General features: G+C 47.9%; 1 long non-coding RNA gene across 1 annotated transcript in view; it reads right to left on the bottom strand.

Moving 5' to 3' along the window:
• Nucleotides 1-534: 534 nt before the first annotated feature.
• LOC100607061 overlaps nt 535-17,683 on the bottom strand; it is a 40,353-nt gene continuing 23,204 nt past the window's right edge. Inside the window, exons 2-3 of the long non-coding RNA XR_179408.2 lie at nt 2,419-2,545; nt 535-571 (exon numbers count right to left, since the gene is read on the bottom strand). This is a non-coding gene — a long non-coding RNA (uncharacterized LOC100607061). The remainder of the gene's footprint in view (nt 572-2,418; nt 2,546-17,683) is intronic.

Here is a 17,683-nt window from a genome sequence, read left to right on the forward strand (position 1 = left end):
GGGTGGGAGTTGTAACCATTAAGCCAGGATAAGAGGTGTCATCTGCGACTATCTCAGCAAACCAGGTCAGAGAGTCACCTTGTCACTTTAGCAGCAGCTGCCTGAACCTATAGAACATAAACTGCAGCTCGACAGGCCCCTCCTGGACAGACAATGTGTTCAAGAGGAGTTTCGGGATAGTGGGGATCCCTGGTAAATGTGGCCCCAACCAAATAGAATTGGGTGACAAGAGAGCCTGGAGAAATCCTGTGCAGGGGCAGCAGGGAGAGGCAAAGGCACCTGCCTGCCCAGACATGCCTTCTTAACACACCCCGCACCTCCCTCTGTGTTTTAGAGATAACAAAAGGCCAAAGGCAAAGATCTGAGTGGATGCCTCAAAGAAGATACATAGGTGGCAAATCGGCAGATGAAAAGATATTCCACATCACATGTCATCAGAGAAATGCAAATTAAAACAACAATGAGACACACCTACTGGATACTACACACCTATCAGAATGGCCCAAATCCAGGGCACAGATAGCAGCAAATGGTGGTGAGGATGTGGAGCAATAGGAATTCTCATTCATTGCTGTTAGGAAGCAAAATGTGCAAACTCTGTGAAAAACAGCTTGGTGGTTTCCTTCAAAACTAAACATCCCCTTACCACACAATCCAGCAATCACGCTCCTTGGTATTTGTGCAGATGAACTGAAAACTAATGTCTGCACAGAAACCTGGGCACACATGTTTATAGCAGCTGTGTTTATCATGGCCAAAACTTGGAAGTAACCAAGATGTCCTTCAGTAGGTGAAGAGATAAATAAACTGGTACATCCCAGCCGGGCATGGTGGCTTACGCCTGTAATCCCAGCCCTTTGGGAGGCCAAGGTGGGCAAATCACTTGAGGTCAGTTTGAGAGGCCAAGGTGGGCGAATCACTTGAGGTCAGGAGTTCGAGACCAGCCTGGCCAGTATGGTGAAATCCCATCTCTACTAAAAATACAAAAATTAGCCAGGCGTGTTGATGGGCACCTGTAATCCCAGCTACTCAAGAGGCTGAGGCAGGAGAATAGCTTGAGCCCGGAAGGTGGTGGCTGCAGTGAGCTGAGATCCCACCACTGCACTCCAGCCTGGGTGACAGACTGAGACTGCATCTCAAAATAAATAAATAAATAAATAAATAAATATATATATATATATCCAGACAATGGAATATTATTCAGCACTAAAAACAACTGAGGTACCAAGCTATGAAGTGAAATGGAGGAAACGTAAATGCTTCCAATTATGTGGCATTATGGGAAGGACAAAACAATGCAGACAGTAAAAAGATCAGTGGTTGCCTGGGATTGGAGGAAAGGACAGATGAACAGGAGGAGCATGGGGGATTTTAGGGCAGGCAAGCTATTCTGTTAAAATGGTGGACACATGTCATTACATGCTCTCCACACCCATAGAATGTACAACACCAAGAATGAACCCTAATGCTAACACTGGGCTTTGGGCGATGATGATGTGCCCATGGGGGTTCATCAGTTGTCACAAATGGATAACCGATGGGGGATGTAAGTAGTTGGGGAGGCTGTGCGTGTGCTCAGGCAGGAGGGACATGGGAAACCTCTGTACTTGCTTCTCAATTTCGCTGGAAACTAACACTTCTCTAAAAAAAAAAAAACTATTTTTTGAAACTACCATCTTAAACAAAAAGAGGAGGCCCCAGGTAAAAGACCTCAACCCATAACTTTCCACTGAGAAGGGACTTTCTCACTGGTGGAAGGAGGACACACCGGGTCATTATTTGAGTAATCCAGGCAGGAGACGCTGCCTGGATTGAGTAATCCAGGTGTCTGCTTCAGCCATGAGACAGCCTCAGGTGAAAATAGCTTTGCGGTTGTTTTTCTTCTTTTCACCCGATGGGTCTTTGGGGGTTTGTGGCATGCCCCATGTAACAATGAACTCTCAGTTCCCCTTTCTCATTCTCCCCAGGGAGCCGAGGTGCCCTGCAGGGAGAGTGGCCACCTGCACCAGGTGTGAGAGGAGCTGCACCTGGACCCAGGCCCTGCATCCTCGTCCTGCCTCTGCATCCAGCATCCCTGCAGGAAGCCCTGCCTGCAGAAGGGCCGAAAAGTAGCCTTGCTGTGAAAGTGCTTGTGTGTTCCTGAGGGGAGAAGCAAGTCACAGTCAGGGCACTGGTTCCTGTCATCCGGTGCAACACAAAGCAGGCCCCAGGACATGGGGTGCAGACGGGAGCACAGAGAGGGTGGGTGCTACTGGGGTGCACAGGCAGCTTGAGGAGGATGGAGATGGCAAACTTCCCTTCATCATTCCAGGGCTACATTTAGGGCTGGAGGACCAGCAGGTCCCCAAAGCCTCCAATGCTTCTGGAGGCCAGTAGCGAGCAGTGTCCAGGGACCCCACAGCCACCACTGAGGCCCACCTGTTCATCCCTCAGCTGGGTGTCCACTGGCGGCCACACTTCAGGTCTCCGGGACGCGGAGTTTGGGCTTCTCTCCCGAGCAGAAGTTATCCGAGTGCCCTCAGCATCCCACGGATTTGTTTTGTCTCTGAGGGAAGAATTAAGGAGTGTTAGTATGATATCAGAAAATTGCTAATTATGGTGAAGAGCTAACATGGCGATCTGGAAACTTGTGGAGCTCTAGTTAGTGATGACAGAAGAGGAAGATATTTGACTATTTTGTGCTGCACCCAGGTTCTCAGGAGGCGGCAAGAGACGAGACTTGACGCTGTGCCATGCTCAGAGCCCCTGGTCCTAGAGACGCTGCTTTTCCCATGGGAGTTCAGAGCAGAGGCAGTCAGCTGGGAAGCTCAGGATGGAGTGAGGAAGGAGAGCGACTTGGGGTGCTTGGGTTGCAGAGATCTAACGCCCCAAGAGAGACTGGCTGTGGCCTGTGCCCACCCCAAACTCACACACACTGTTGTGCTCACACACACTGTTGTGCTCACACACGTACACACTCACACACATTTCAACACTCGCACGCCCAAGCTCACACACCACACTCACATGCCTTAGTCACACACGCATACACACATTAACACGCATACACACATTAAAACACATACACACTCCCATTTGCACATCCACACACACAGTTATGCACCACAGACACAAACTCCCGAGTTCACACACCACTATCACACACATATCTTCACACACACACAATCACTCACATACACACTCTCACACATGGACACACTGACACACTCTCCATTACGCACCTGCCCTTTCTCACACACACGCACAAACACACACACTTCAAGCCGAATTAGAGCTCTTTTTTCGGTCCCACAAAGAAAACAGTAACCTCAGCATCTTGGTCTCAACGAGAACTGGGTACATGATCCCATCCAACCACAAGGGGGAAAATGAGGAAATGAGTCCTCCATGTCCTCAGACACTGGAGAACAAAAGTATACGCCAGCTTTAATGGGCACCACACATGAACAGGAGGGATCAAAACAGAAAAGAGGTTCCTCCTGATGCATGGCATTGACAGAGCCCAGTTCTGCCTCATGCCAAGCACCACCTTGCCCCTTGATGATGGAAAATGGTTGCATGTCTTGTTTCCTGGCCCCCATCTCTGTCTTGGTACAGAGTAAAGACTTGAGCCTCCCTTCTCCTTAGACACGAGTCCCACTGAGCTGACCCACCAGCTGACAGTTGAAGCCATGCCATCTGCTGACCAAGTTCCCCAAGACTCCTTGAGACTCAATTTCTGAAGAGGGTCTTCTTGGAATTTCCTGTCTCCATGCTCTGCCCAGCTGTTGGGACACCCGTAGCCTCTGTGGAGCCTCTTGGCCTGACAGCAGGGCTGGATGACTGGCCACCTCTTGACTGTGCCAGCACCTCTACTGCCATGTTCTGCCTGGGGGACTGGATTTCCTTCTGGCCCTGGCAGAGGGGACTACCCCTAGGATCTGTCCCACCCCACAGCTGGAGTCCTCCCAGTCGACGAGGGTCAGCCCATATGACCAGCAGGCTCCTAAAACATGAAGGCCTTTCATTTAGAGAGCTCAATGAAGGATACGACCAGAGAAATGAGCATCAAGGCTGAGATGAGGGAGCCACACTGGGATACAGCCTAAATTAGTTTTGTCTCCCTGAAAATCCTTCCTTGTTCCTTCTCTCGGTTAACTGAAAACCCAATAGCAGTTCAGTTCAATTCAGAAGCTGAACACTGAGCCAGGCATTGTATAAACACCTGGGACCAGCAGTGAGTAAGCACTAAAAAACATGGCCTTTTGCTCTGTGGGATTTGTAGTCTATGGGGAAGATGGATATTAAGCAAGTGTGAAAGTATGAAAAACCTATGTGTGTGTGGGTGTATTAGAGCTCTATAGAAGCACATACAAAATGGAGAAATTATCCTAGTCTAGTGGCTCAGGAAAGAGCCTCTTAGGAAAATGGCATTTAATATAAAACTCAAAGTACGTAACAGTGTTTGGCCAGAGAAACAGGGTGTGTGGCTTAAAGATGGTCACAAGATTAAAGACACACATTAAAGGTCACACATTCTTTGCTCCTCCATTCTCTGAAAGAGTCAAATTCCTAGTCCTCTTCCCCTGGATTCTGGGCTGGCCCTAGCCTTTGCCTGTAGAATGAGGTAAAAGTGACTTTCTGGGTCTTCTGAGGCTGAGTCATGAGAAGCCTTGAGCTTCTGCCCAGACCTTTCAGAAAACATGCCCAGGGAAGTCAGAGGCTGTGTAAGGAGTACAGCTATCCGAGACCACCATGCTGTGAGGAGCCCAAGCTAGCCTTGTGGAAAGGCAGCATGGAGAGAGGAATACCCAACTGGACCCCTGTTGTTCCTGCCACCCCAGCAGAGCCCAGGCAAGTGAGTAAGGAAGGCTTTGATGGTTCCAACCCCAGCCACCCTCTGACTATAACTGCGGGAGAAACCCTGATTGGGAACCACCTATATAAGCCCAGTCAACCAACAGAATTGTGAGAAATAATACTAAGTTATGCTTTAAACCACTGAGTTTTAGAATAATTTGTTCTACCGCTATAGATAACTGAATAAAGGAGTGGAAAAGAATTCCAAGTGGAAGAACAGCATGTGCAAAGGCAAGTCTGCACCCTCAGACCTCCTTCAGAGAATACGGCTTTTAAACCATCTTAGAACCAGCTCCTCAGGACCAGCTGCAGTACCTCACCCTCGGGCATAGGACAGACAGAGATATTTTTTTTTTTTTTTTTTGAGATGGAGTCTTGCTCTGTCACCCAAGGTGGAGTGCAGTGATGTGATCTTGGCTTACTGCAACCTCCACCTCCCAGGTTCAAGCAATTCCTCTGTCTCAGCCTCCCAAGTCGCTGGGACTACTGGTGCATGCCACCATGCCTGGCTAATTTTTTTTTTTTTTTTTGGTATTTTTAGTAGAGACAGGGTTTCACCCTTCCTAAAATGTGAAGGTGTTTCTTTTAGAGAGGTCAAGGAAGGACATGACCAGAGAAATGACCAGCAAGGCTGTGATGAGGGAGCCACTCTGGAATACAACCTAAATTAGTTTTGATCCCCCTGCAAATCCTTCCTTGTTCCTTCCCTCAGTTAACTGAAAACCCAATAGCAATTCAGTTCAAGCTAGACTCATGGAAAGGCAGCATGGAAAGAGGGATACCCAACAAGTTCCCTGCTGTTCCTGCCACCCCAGCAGAGCCCAGGCAATGAGTAAGGAAGCCTTTGATGGTTCCAGCCCCAGCCACTCTCTGACTGTAACTGTGTGAGAAGCCCTGAGTGGAAACTACCTTTATCCAGTTACCTGTAGCGGTATAACAAATCATTCTAAAACTCAGTGGTTTAAAGCAATAATTTATTATGATTTCTCATAATTCTGTTGGTTGACTGGGCTTATATAGGTGGTTCCCACTCAGGGCTTCTTACACAGTTACAGTCAGATGTCGGCCAGGCTGTTCTCGAACTCCTGACCTCAAATGATCTGGCTGCCTCGGCCTCCCAATGTGGTGGGATTACAGGCATGAGCCACCGTGTCCGGCCCAGAGACAGACTTTTAATCCATCCACAGATGAACCGGGGAGAGGAGTGATTCATCAACATTTTGAAACCGTATTTAAGTTAGTTCGGAGATGGGTGCATTAAATTTCTCCTGGGGACAGGACCTATCATATTTAGAAAGCACCTGAGAACACTTTAGGAACGAGGGATTCACAATCGTGTTTTCTGAGCCGGCCATGATTATGCTGGGGAACTAACAACACATGCACCTAGCTGGATACAATGTAGATTCCTCAAAAGAAGAACCAAGGGAGGTCATAAGATTTGAGTTAAGAAATAGAGACTTCCTATTTACTCTGTGCTGATTTAGTTCATAAAAATAAGCATTTCCTCCTTGAGGTCTAAGAATGTGTGGGGCTGGGAAACATTTGGTAAGACTATGAAGAAAAGAACTGAAAACAAAAGTTCAGAAAGAGTTGACAGAGCACAGAGCCTGCTGGGCTCTCCTTGCATCTAGGTGGTCCCTGGGCCCTCGCGGGTGAAGGGCCCTGGCCCCGCTGGAGCCTGTCCAGGGCTGAAGGTGTGAGGTTGGGGTCTCCCAGGCCTCCTCAGAGCAGATGAATGAAGGTGGGGACAGAGGGCAGGGCAGACCCTGTCCAGATAAGAATGTTCTGTCCCTGGGGCACCCGCGCCTGCATCTCTCTGCATGTTTAGACCGCCTCTGCCTCCAGGTGGCACTCTGAGGCCACATCCTGCTTCGCCTGCTTTGAAACAGCCAGGCCACCCCCTCTGGCCTTCAGCCAGTGTCTTCCAGAGAGCCCAAGCCAGGCCCGTCCTTTCGGGGTGAGGAAACCCCACACAGTGCTTTCCAGAAGTGGGGGAGACAGTAGCATAGCCTCCTGCCTCCTCCGGGTCTTGGCGTCTGGGTTTCTCTATTCCTGAAGAAACAGAATTCACAACTCACCCTCTTCAGCCCGTGAAACTGGAGTGTTTGTGAGAGGGCCAGGCCAGCACAGTGTTTTCTGTCTTCACCCCATCTGATATTCCAGCTTCCAGTGAAGGCTGTCTCCAGAGCCTGGGGGCGCAGGAGGCCGCCCACTCTTGTTCCCCTCCACCTCACATTCTTTCCATCAGACCTCATTTGCCGGTTGCTGGAGGTCTGAGCACACAACACCCACCTCGGACAGCTGCCTCATCTCCTGGGCAGCCCACACCACTTCAGGCATGAGGTGGCCAACCGTGCATCCCCAGTGCGGCCCGACAGAGGGAATTTGAGTGCATGAAGCAAGGGGACAGCTGTTCCTGCTCCGTGGGGAGTCCCTTTTCAGCTCGCACCCAGTCAGCAAATGACTCTTCTCTACAAAGAGGCAGAGGATGAACTTCCTCTCTAGTTTTGGCAGCAGAGGCCGTGAGACCCACGGCGAGAGGCCAGAGCTGTGCAGGCTGCAGGGGGCACCAGCTCAGGGATTCCGAACGGAGGAAAGTACTTTCCAGAGAGTACTGCAGGGGATCAAGCCTTCTCCACAGTCCCGCCAATAAAACCCCTGGGGCTCAGCCTAAACCCGATCCTAGAAATGACATCCCAACACAAGCTTTGCAGGATAAGTAAAATCTAGAGAGGAGAAAAGGCAGAGCCAGGCAATGAGAAATACAGGTGGTCTGGACCAGCTCAGGAAAGACACAGCACCTTTTCCACGTGCAGTGAATGATGTTCTCATGTTTGCTGGTGTGAGGAATTGAACATTAATATCAGGAGCATTCTGTGTTACCTACAGCTGACTTTATGTTATGTTGAAGTCAACTGGATGACAAAATGTCTTTTGTCTTCATTCTAGAGCAAAGACACTAACTATTCCTTTCATTGTCTTTAGGGACACTCAACGTTAATTAAAACTCTTCTGGGGTTCGTCATGAATATAGTTCTAGTTCGGGCACCCAGAGGACCCAAATGAAGCAACTGCCACACTTATGGAGCACTGCTCTGAGAAGCCACGTTCCTGCCTGCTTCTCCATGGCTGTGAGCGTATAGCAGAAAACGCATGGAAACACCCTGTCTCAGCCTGATTTCCCCTAAAGTACATCCTGAGAAAAGGGCTGATGGGATTGAGGTTTATTCAGGGATGCAATCCCCAACAGCAGGAGTGAGGGGCAGGAGAGAGGGCAGGGAGGAGAGGCATTATAGAATTGGGCACCACAATGGGTCATAGATGCTCTCAAGAATCTCCTGAACCCGCCAATTGAGAAACCAGGGAGCACAATGACTCCCCTCTCATCCTCCCAGGTCAAGGGGCTCCTCCCAGGGTATGAACTCTGCTGCACTCCCAGGTGACAGGGATGTGAAGCAGTTTCAGGCACCCCACACCTGGGCATCACAGGGAGGTCCTGAGGCAGGGTACTGTCAGTTCTTCACTCCAGGGTGAAGGTGGTTGCCACCAGATGGGACCTAGTTCCTGCCCCAGTGGTGAGGCCGCAGAAGCTGGGTTGAGTTACAAGAGATGTTATCCACACAAGCACGGACCACCGTGGGGAACGGGTCAGTGTTTAGACCACAATTCTCCATAGAAAGAGTGTTATGAATAAACAATGACTAGCGTAGCTTGTAGTCAAGTCCACAAACAACTTGAGCCTCCTTCTGAGTAAACTGCCCTGGGAAAAACATCAAGGCTCTTGTGTTGAAAGTCAACAGAAAAGGAATCATCTGGAGTAGAATAGTATGTTTAATGTTCATCGTGGATGCTGGCGCTTGAGGAAAGCAGGCTTCCTTGGAGAAATGGAATGAGGTCGTTAGAGACAGCACTGAGACCGAAAGGTGCTTCTGGGTATCTTCCAGAACTTTAGAAATGGAAGGCCCGGGAGCGTCATTGCATTGACCTCCCCAGCAAAACACGGGCGTGTGCTTTTCCTCAATACACTTTGATCACCAACGCCACATCCACATTGTTTGCCCCTGATTTTGGTTAGTATTTAGCTCCCAAACAGAAGGAAGAGAGGGACTGAAAATGGATAGAGATTTTCCTGGAGAAACTCCTTTGAGTTGCAAGAGAATGAGAAGGAGGAAGAGATTAGAGAATAAAGATGGGCGAGTGTGAGGGAGGATGCCTGTGGGATGCCTGTGCGATGAACTAGCTGTGCACATCACTCACTGGTCACTAAAGACAAGAGGGCCATGGTGGAGGATGGGAGGTGCATGGCACAGACTGGCTCCTCTCAGAAGGATGGACGGAGTGAGGAAGGAGCCAGCCATCAGGAGTTGGTAGGAGGGGACACCATTGACCCCAGGAGCTGGGTTGCTGCCGATGGTGGGGCTAGCATGGCGCAGGGCCGAGGACTAGGGCAGCGATTGTTTGTGTGAATGGAAAACATGTTGTTTCTTAGGAAGGTGGTGCAGCCTTGGGAACTCCAGTGGCTAGTTTGCATTTTTAAAAATGTTATGCTAATAATATGTCACTGCCACGGAGAAAAGGCTCTGGTCTTCCGTGGAGTCCAGATTCGATCCCTGAACTGTTCTTGCAGGTAAAGATTTATATAAAATGCTCAGAGGAGGCTGTAATAGATTTCGAGACATATTTCATAATATTTTCTAGCATGCCACTTGATGTCACAGGCAGATTTATGAAAAGGCAGTATTTATTATACAATATTCATGTTTTATTAAATCTGATTACATTGCAGGAAAGAGAGAGTAGTGGTGGCAGCCTCCAGGCTGAGCCGGAGCTGGGTCCCCCGCCCCTACCTGACGCCAGGATGAAGACCCAGACATTGCATTGTGGGCTCTCAGCTCTGTCAATGTCTCCCTCGGATAACCTGGGTGGAGAGGGGGGGCATCCCTTGTCTCTTCTGACTCTCATTCTGTAGGAAAAGAACCGTGCTTGCCCCTCTTCCCACCTGGGCAGGCAGGCGGTGGCCTGAGCAGAGTATTAATAACGCATGGGGAGACAGAGGACCTCTCTCTTACCTGCGGGAGGAAGGAGTCTGGCTGGCTTATCCAGCCTGCAGCCTGAAGCTTCTCTAAGGAGCCATACAGTGCGGAATTCATCCCTGGAGCTTAGCGCTCCCAGCTCCCCAGCCAACCTGCCCTCCTTGGAAACCTGAGAAGATTCACTTCAAACAGGCTTCCCTGGGCCAAGAATCAAATTGGCCTGGCTCCCCTCTGATCTCCGGGAGTCTGTGAGCAGGGGGTCCCGGCAGCTGGAGTAACTCGACCCCTGCACAACCCAGGTTCTTTACTTTTCCTGGACAAGATTTATGCGGCAGGGTTTAGTCTTTACCGCAGATAGACATTCCCAGGAGAGGCCCTGAACTCCCCTGTACCACAGCCCCTCAGTCCCCCCAAGCTAACTGGAAGATGGGCTTTTAGATAAAGTTGGGTTGATACCCAAGGAAAAGAGAATTTGTATGAGATTGAGGAATCGCTTTGCACAACCTGATGGACGGTGCTGACCCTTGGAGGGGAGGCAAACAAGGGGCTTTGTCAGCTGTGACAGTGTGAAGGAGTCAAGGCTTAGGCTCCGGAGATAAGAAAAAACAGATTTGAGCCCCGGCTACCTTGTGTACTGCTTGTGTGACCTTTGGCACTGACATCCTCTGTCTCAGTTTTCCTACCTGTATAAAAAGGAGGGTAACAACCTCATAGGGTTGCTGTGAAATAATGAATATTAAGCACAGCCCTGGCACAGAGAAAGAAGTCAATAACTGAGTTAGCCATTATTGAGAGGTCATTTAGTTAATTCATTTAAAGCCACAGAGCCAATGGCTTTGCTGTTGTTTGATACAGGTCATTACTGACCAGTGGACGTGTTCCCATACAGAGGGGTGTCACCCAGGAAATGATGGGGGAACAGAGAAGCAGGCCCTGGCTGTGATTAGTCCCCACCCAACGCTAGGTCCACACTGGCCAATGCTTGAGGGCTAAGGATGTTAGAGTTAGGAGGGGGTGCTAAGCGATGTGAAATAATGAAATATCTTGTGCACAAAGCATCCCCGTGTGTCTGGGGGCTGCAGACATTTGCCACAGGAGGGCTGTGCCTCCTGTGGGTGCAGCTCTGCACTTCTCCATGGCGGGACCTAAGAACATGCTCAGGCTGCAGTGAATGCCCTTTTATTTACCTGGCGATGTCAGCTCCGGACAGCCTGGGCCTGGCTGCTGATCTGAATCCTAATCAGCTCCTCGCGTCTCCCTCTCTTTAAGGACCCTGGGATGCTAATCACATCCCCAGGGAGGGGCTGCCGCTCTGCCAGCATCTGCAGTGGATGCAGGGCGGGCCTCATTCAGCCTTTAGGCAGTGGCCAGGGAGAAAAAGGATTTTTTAACTTTGCCGACAGTTTCAATTAAAAAGCAAAACAGAATAAATACTTGTGTCTGTTGGCCATACTGCAGTGACATTTGTATTTTTTAAACAATTATTCAAAATTACCTTCTATGCAACCTCCATTTTAGTTTGTCTTTAAAGTTGCCCTTGTCTATCGATGTGTAACTCGGTGCCCCCCAGAAATTGTGACAACAGCCCTACACCTCACTGTAGGTTTCCCATACAAACTCTCGGGGGTTGTATTGGAGGAACACCTTTTCTATACAGATACCTCGAGAAAGGATCAGGACTGTTATAAGAAGGGTTTTAATGTCCTTGGAATTGAATCCAGCCCTTCTTTCATTGAGTTTATATGTGCTACGGCACAGCTGGGTGGAAGAGGCCCTGCCCTCAGGGGCTTCCACTCAAAGCGAGATGCTAGATGGCTTCAGCCTTTCCTGCTGCCTGGGGCCGTGCTGGTCAGCTTTCCCTATTGGACACCCACCCTCTTCCCCAGCAGATAGTGCTGGGGTGCATCGTAAGAAAGGAGGTGACACATCTAGGGAGGAGGTTGTGGGAGGGGGAGGCCCATGGCTCCGTGACGCTCATGCCCCCAGTGGACATCTGCCCTGCACTGCACCTGTCACCCGGCCCCTGGGAGACGGTAGATAATGACTGCAGGGACTCCTGAGGAGGTCTCCTTTCCCACCGCTACATTTATTCCATCAGAGTTTTTGTTTTGTTTTGTTTTTTATTTTGTGTCTGTGTTGGGGGGTGTTTTTTTCGCCTAAGTCTAATGAAGTCTAATTGGTGCAGTCATTATGTCAGAGTGAATGTTATTATTTTAGTCAAAAGCAGTAAACTAGGAAAGACGGTCTGTATGACAGCTTTCCTCTCTGTCCCAGGGCTAAGGTTTTTAGGAGAGGCCCAACAAGACCTGACCATTTATAGTTGTCATCAACTCAGACCTTCCAGGACCCCAGAGAACAAATAGAAAACGGACCCGTTGAGTTTTGCCTCCCATAATCTTAAGTTAAGCTGTGAAGGTTTGCATATCTAGACTACATCTACCTAGAGAGGGAAGATAGCGCTGCGTTCCTTTCCTCCTAGGAGCTGCTTGTCTACCCGGTGGGATTCTTCACCATCGAGTGCTGAACGCAGTAACGGGAGGGCAATGTGCATTTGTTGACTGAATGAATGAAATATTCAGGGTCTGTGTGTGACACACTGTACCATGTTGGTGCTGCAAGAAGCAAATTAAACACAAGCCTCACCTTTGTTGAGCTCATGTCCTTCTCACTGCCTGCTGGCTGCTGGGTGACATGAGAAAACATACAGAAAATATACTTCCACCCAGCAAAATGCATATCTGATTACAGAAAAATCAGAAATGTCTGCAGATAGAGTGCGGGGTTTTATCAAGTCATCAAAGTAAACCATGTTTTGCAAAATTGCCACAAAACTGTGCATGTTCTCATGGCCCTAATTTAGAATATGTTCCTTAAACAAAGAACACCTTTGTTTGATTCCATTTGTTTTGAAGCCCATATTCTACAGATACATTCTTTCCCAGTATGACACAAAAATGTAAGAATGCTAAGTGGAAAAATTAGATCATTTTGTCACATGCATAGATTTTCCAAATGGCAATTATATAGAAGACTAAAACATGGTTAAGCGTAATCAATATGCATTCAGTCTAATTATCATCTAATAGTTTGGGACCTTGTGCTTTGAGTATCATCTCCCTAAGGTGTTTGTTTCTGTGCTTATTTGAAATCTGTCAGTAAAGACAAGTATTTCCTACATGGGACGCACAACACCCCTCTCCATGGATGGTTCTTGGAAGGTTTCCTGAGAAGTGAGGGAAATGTCACAGAAAAGCCATGGTGATTTTGAGCTGAAATCACTAACTCTGGCTTTGCTGTATTATAATGTATAATAATTAGAAATAATTCTAGAAAGGCGGAAGCCATCTAGAATCTTGCCCTAACAGTTCTCTCACACCTGAGAACTGTTGTCCATGGCATAGGTTTCTCTGAGAAGGACTTTGAAAATGAGCTATTGCGTTCGTTTGCTAAGGCTGCCTTTACAAAGTACCACAAACTGAGCAACGTAAACTACAGAGAGGTGTTCTCTTGCAGCTCTGCAGGCTGGAGGCCCGAGACCAAGGCGTCAGCAGGTGTCCTTCTGAGGGCTGTGATGGAGAATCTGCTCCAGGCCCTTCTCTTTGGCTTCTAGGTAGCCGTCTTCATGTTCACACGGCATTCCCTCTGTATGTGGGTCTGTGTCCAAAATTCCCCTTTGTATAAAGTCATATGGATTAGAGGCCCATCCTAATCCAGTGTGATCTCAATAGGCCTATTTCCAAATGTGGTCACATTCTGAGGTACAGGGGTTAGGACTTCAGCCTGTGAATTTTGGGGGGGCCACACTTCAACTCATAACAGCTGTGGCAACAGCTGACTCTGATACATTATTTGAGAGACTGAGGAAGGCCTCTCATTCTCCCTTCTCTCCTCTCCTCCTTGCCCCTCTGGGCTCTTTCCCTATCCTTCACCCACCAATATCTGAAAACCCTTAGAGACTTGTCCCTTTGCATCTTAAAGTTGGCTTGGTCTCCTGGGATCTCACCCAGATTGCAGTTATGCCCAGGAGAGGCAGCGATAAGCTGTTTCCAGTGAGCTCCTGACCGTCGTGGCTCTTAACCTCCATGTGTTAAGGTGTGTCCACACCTTCACTGCCAGGTCCAGCTTTCTGACTGGAAGGCCCGCAGCATACAAGAAAGCCATGGGGCACACTCAATGGGATGGAGCAAGGGGTGGGAGATAGGTCTGGAAAGATCCAAAGGCAAAAATCAAAGGCAGCAATATCAGAGGAAGAGAAACCGAGAAGACCTGGGTTTGAATCTTGGCTCTGTTACTTCTGGATGGATGACTTGGACAAGTCACCTGACCTCCCGTCAGCTTGATGTGCTTATCGTAATACCTACCTGCAGGTAAGGCTGGCACAAAATGCCCAGGAAATACGTTATGGTGGTTCTAATATCCTCAACGACTTCATCATTCTCCCTGGGCCCAGCCCCGGCTGGCAGTAAAGGCGTAAGCTCTGCAATGCCTCAGAAGACTCAGCGGCTGTGAACTTGCCTTTGCCACAAAAGCTGCTCTTACAGTGAGAACAGGACCTGCAGCCCGCAGCTCCCCAGGCTCCTGATCCGCGGTTGAGTTCTGCATGCACAGCCAGGGCTGCACAGCTTCCTGAGCAGCGGGGAGGCTGTGGGCAGGAAGGGGAAATGAGAGTGGCCAAGGCTGTGCACACCTGGGCTGGATCAATGGCCACGTTGTAGAGCCAGCCCTCTGGGACGGCCTGCAATGCCCGCATCTATAGCTGTGTTAGTCATCGCCTCGCCAGGCCTTCGTTTGTTTTTCAAAATTTTGTTAGTGTGACTTGCACCTCCGGTAACTCATCTTTAACTGCCCTCCCTCCTATCTGACCCAGTTCGTACACCATTCATCTTTTCTTCTTCCTAATACATTTGATTTTCTTTACGCTCTCCGTCTCAGTCTTGCTCTCTCTCTCTTTTTCTCTTTAATTTTCTTCAGTCAAGTAGAGATGGGGAAGCAGACCACCTGGGATGAAGGAGAGAAAGTGCTGAAGGGGAAAAGGCCACCTAGCTACATTAAGCTGGGAAAGTCTGTTTAGCTGACTTTGAGGTCTGCTAGCTCTCGGGCACTCATCCTAGCAGACATGAGCAGCACCTTCCATTACTAGGAGTATCATTTACCTAAATTCCACTTACCTGCAGCCTGAACCCATTTCAACTGGAGAAGTCCTTAAGAAGGTTGCCTTGCCCAACCACATGTTGCAGATGAGAAAACCAGGACTCTGGGAAGCTTACAAATTAGTTGTTCAAAGACACATAACCAATTGCAACTCTTGATTCGAGGATCTAAATAAACTTTGCCACATAGACTTGCCTATACCTTCCTTTGTTTATTCACATGGGAAGTTTGTCTCTTAGAGCCTCTATGAAATATTACTTTGAATGCTCACATGTTTACAAATTTCATGAATAACCAACCCCTCCAGATAGCCATTGAATGGAAATGTGTTTCAGCCTACACTAAGATGGGCCCTGCCTTTTTCTTCTGATGACATGGTGCAAAGTTATGTAAAATTCCAAACCTTACAAGAATGTACGTAATCTTATTTCTAGGGACATGCTGCCAAAAATTGGTGCATAATTCTCCGTCTTCTTTTTTCACACTGATACTAACCCTCTTACTGTTGCCGTTGATTACTTTGGATGTGGACTCATACCGCCAATGCTGTTCGGAGCTTGCGTGTTTCACTTTACATGTCAGTAGGGACCTGAAGGTCTAACCCATTCTTAAGACGTGTGCGGTATTTCATCGTTCGGCTGTACCAACATTTATTTAATCTTCTTCTTCAGAGTTCATTTGGGTTACTTTTACGTTTTTAATACTTTAAAGTCTTTAAACAAAGCCCCAAGGAACATTCTTGCGGCTTTAGAGGCTTAAATGTTAGAAGTAGAAATACAGAGTTAAAAGATTAGAACTTTAAACATTTCAGTAGATATTGCTAGGTTGCAAGCCAAGAAGGTGTACTGATTTACACTTGCACCAACAATGTACCTGGATGCCCATTTACTTCCTATACCCTCACCAATGCTGAACTTCATCAGCCCATTTTTACGTTGGTCAATTTGATAAATGGAACAATATGTCATTGCAGTTTAATGAGCACATCTTGATTAGCCCTCGTTTCCTCTTCCTGGCCAGTCACTGCTTCTTGACTCTTCTCACCCCTTAATGCATATATACATGGGAAGTATCCACACATTTTTAGTCGATGTTTTAGTTAGCAAAACATAGCCAGAAGGCAGTAAGTGGCAAATTCACACCCTAAAGTTCAAAGTGGAGAGTAAGTGACTTTCAGACAAGCGGTACCATCACGCGCCTCCATTAGCCCAGCTGCGTGTCTATAACCATGTTCAAAACTCATAACCAAGACATTTTCTGGCTGCCTTGACACAATAGGGATGATATTAACTGGATGAGAGTACTGAAGAACAATTCTGTTTCACAGGCAGGTGTCTTCTCCAACCAATCAGGCAGCCACCTCTACAATCACTCCGAGGGTGATGCCTCACATGAGGTAAAACTTGCAGGACCAACAGTGAGAAATGAACCTTGGCCCTGCTGGCCTGCACCACCTCAGCCTTTACTCATTTTTCACTCTGGCCTGTTGAGCTATTTCTCGTCACAGCATGGGGCATATGCTGGCGGGTCCCCAATAGACCTCATGTATGGCAGGTGCCAATGGCCATGAGAAGGAAGTTGCTGGGTGGATAGGTTCTGACTCTACCCTGGATCTGATTGGCTCTGGTGTTCATGGGGGTCCGCTCTGTTTGGATTCCCCAGACAACTTAACCTGCCCTTCCTCCCACCCTTTCTATTTTAACCTCATCTAACGACACCTGGAAATGAGCCAGTTCCAGAACTGGCAAGAAACCTGACTTGTCCAGGTGGCCACAAGACCACCCCCAAAGCCAGCTTGGACCTCTGCCCCTGAGTGGAACTGCTCATAAAACGTGTTCTGTGTTTCTCCTCTCAGACACATATTTCTGAAATTAATATGTCACCACCCTCACTGGGGTCACTGCCTGATGGAGGGTAAGGCTATGTATACTCACATACCCAGCAACGATATCTGATTTATTTTTTTAAGAAAAATGCTCACATTTGTAGCACTACATATGTTTCTTTAATTTCCCTAGATTAGTTTTTGAGTACCATGTTGCTTTCATAGTACTCGGCCTAAACACAATTAAGCCTACTTTAAGAGTCACACTTGAAGAGTGTGAATAACATAACTCATTCAACCCCACTTATAAAAAGAGGAAACATGCGAGGTTCATTAGGGTTTCTTAGGTATTCATTTAAAAATTAATTACCAGTGTTTTTATACCCCATCAGAACCTTCCCAGCTCTCTTTAGAAGACATTCCTAAAATCAATTCTTTATTATTAGTTTTGAGCACATTTGCTCCATGACACCGTCTATGAAAAGAAAAATTCTTTTCCTGGAATATTCAAACGTGCAGAATATTGTGGACTAAAGTATGAATGAAAACTTGTTGAGGGTTGTGATGAGTGAGAGAGATTCTGTTGCGAAGGGCCCAGAAGATGATTAAGGAGTAAGGAAATGAAATAGTTAAAAGACACTGGAATAATTCAGCCTGGGGAAAACCCCAATAAGTAACTTAGGGGAAAAAAAAGCTCATTAAGTTCTCTCCATCATAAAATTATTTATGCTACTTTTTTTTTTTCTTTGTAGAGACAGGGATGATGCCCAAGCTGGTCTCAAACTCCTGGCCTCAATCCTCCTTTCTCAGCCTTCCAAAGTGCTGGGATTAC

The sequence above is a fragment of the Nomascus leucogenys genome, chromosome 14 (genome assembly GCF_006542625.1).
Source record: "Nomascus leucogenys isolate Asia chromosome 14, Asia_NLE_v1, whole genome shotgun sequence".
Classification (NCBI taxonomy): domain Eukaryota; kingdom Metazoa; phylum Chordata; class Mammalia; order Primates; family Hylobatidae; genus Nomascus; species Nomascus leucogenys.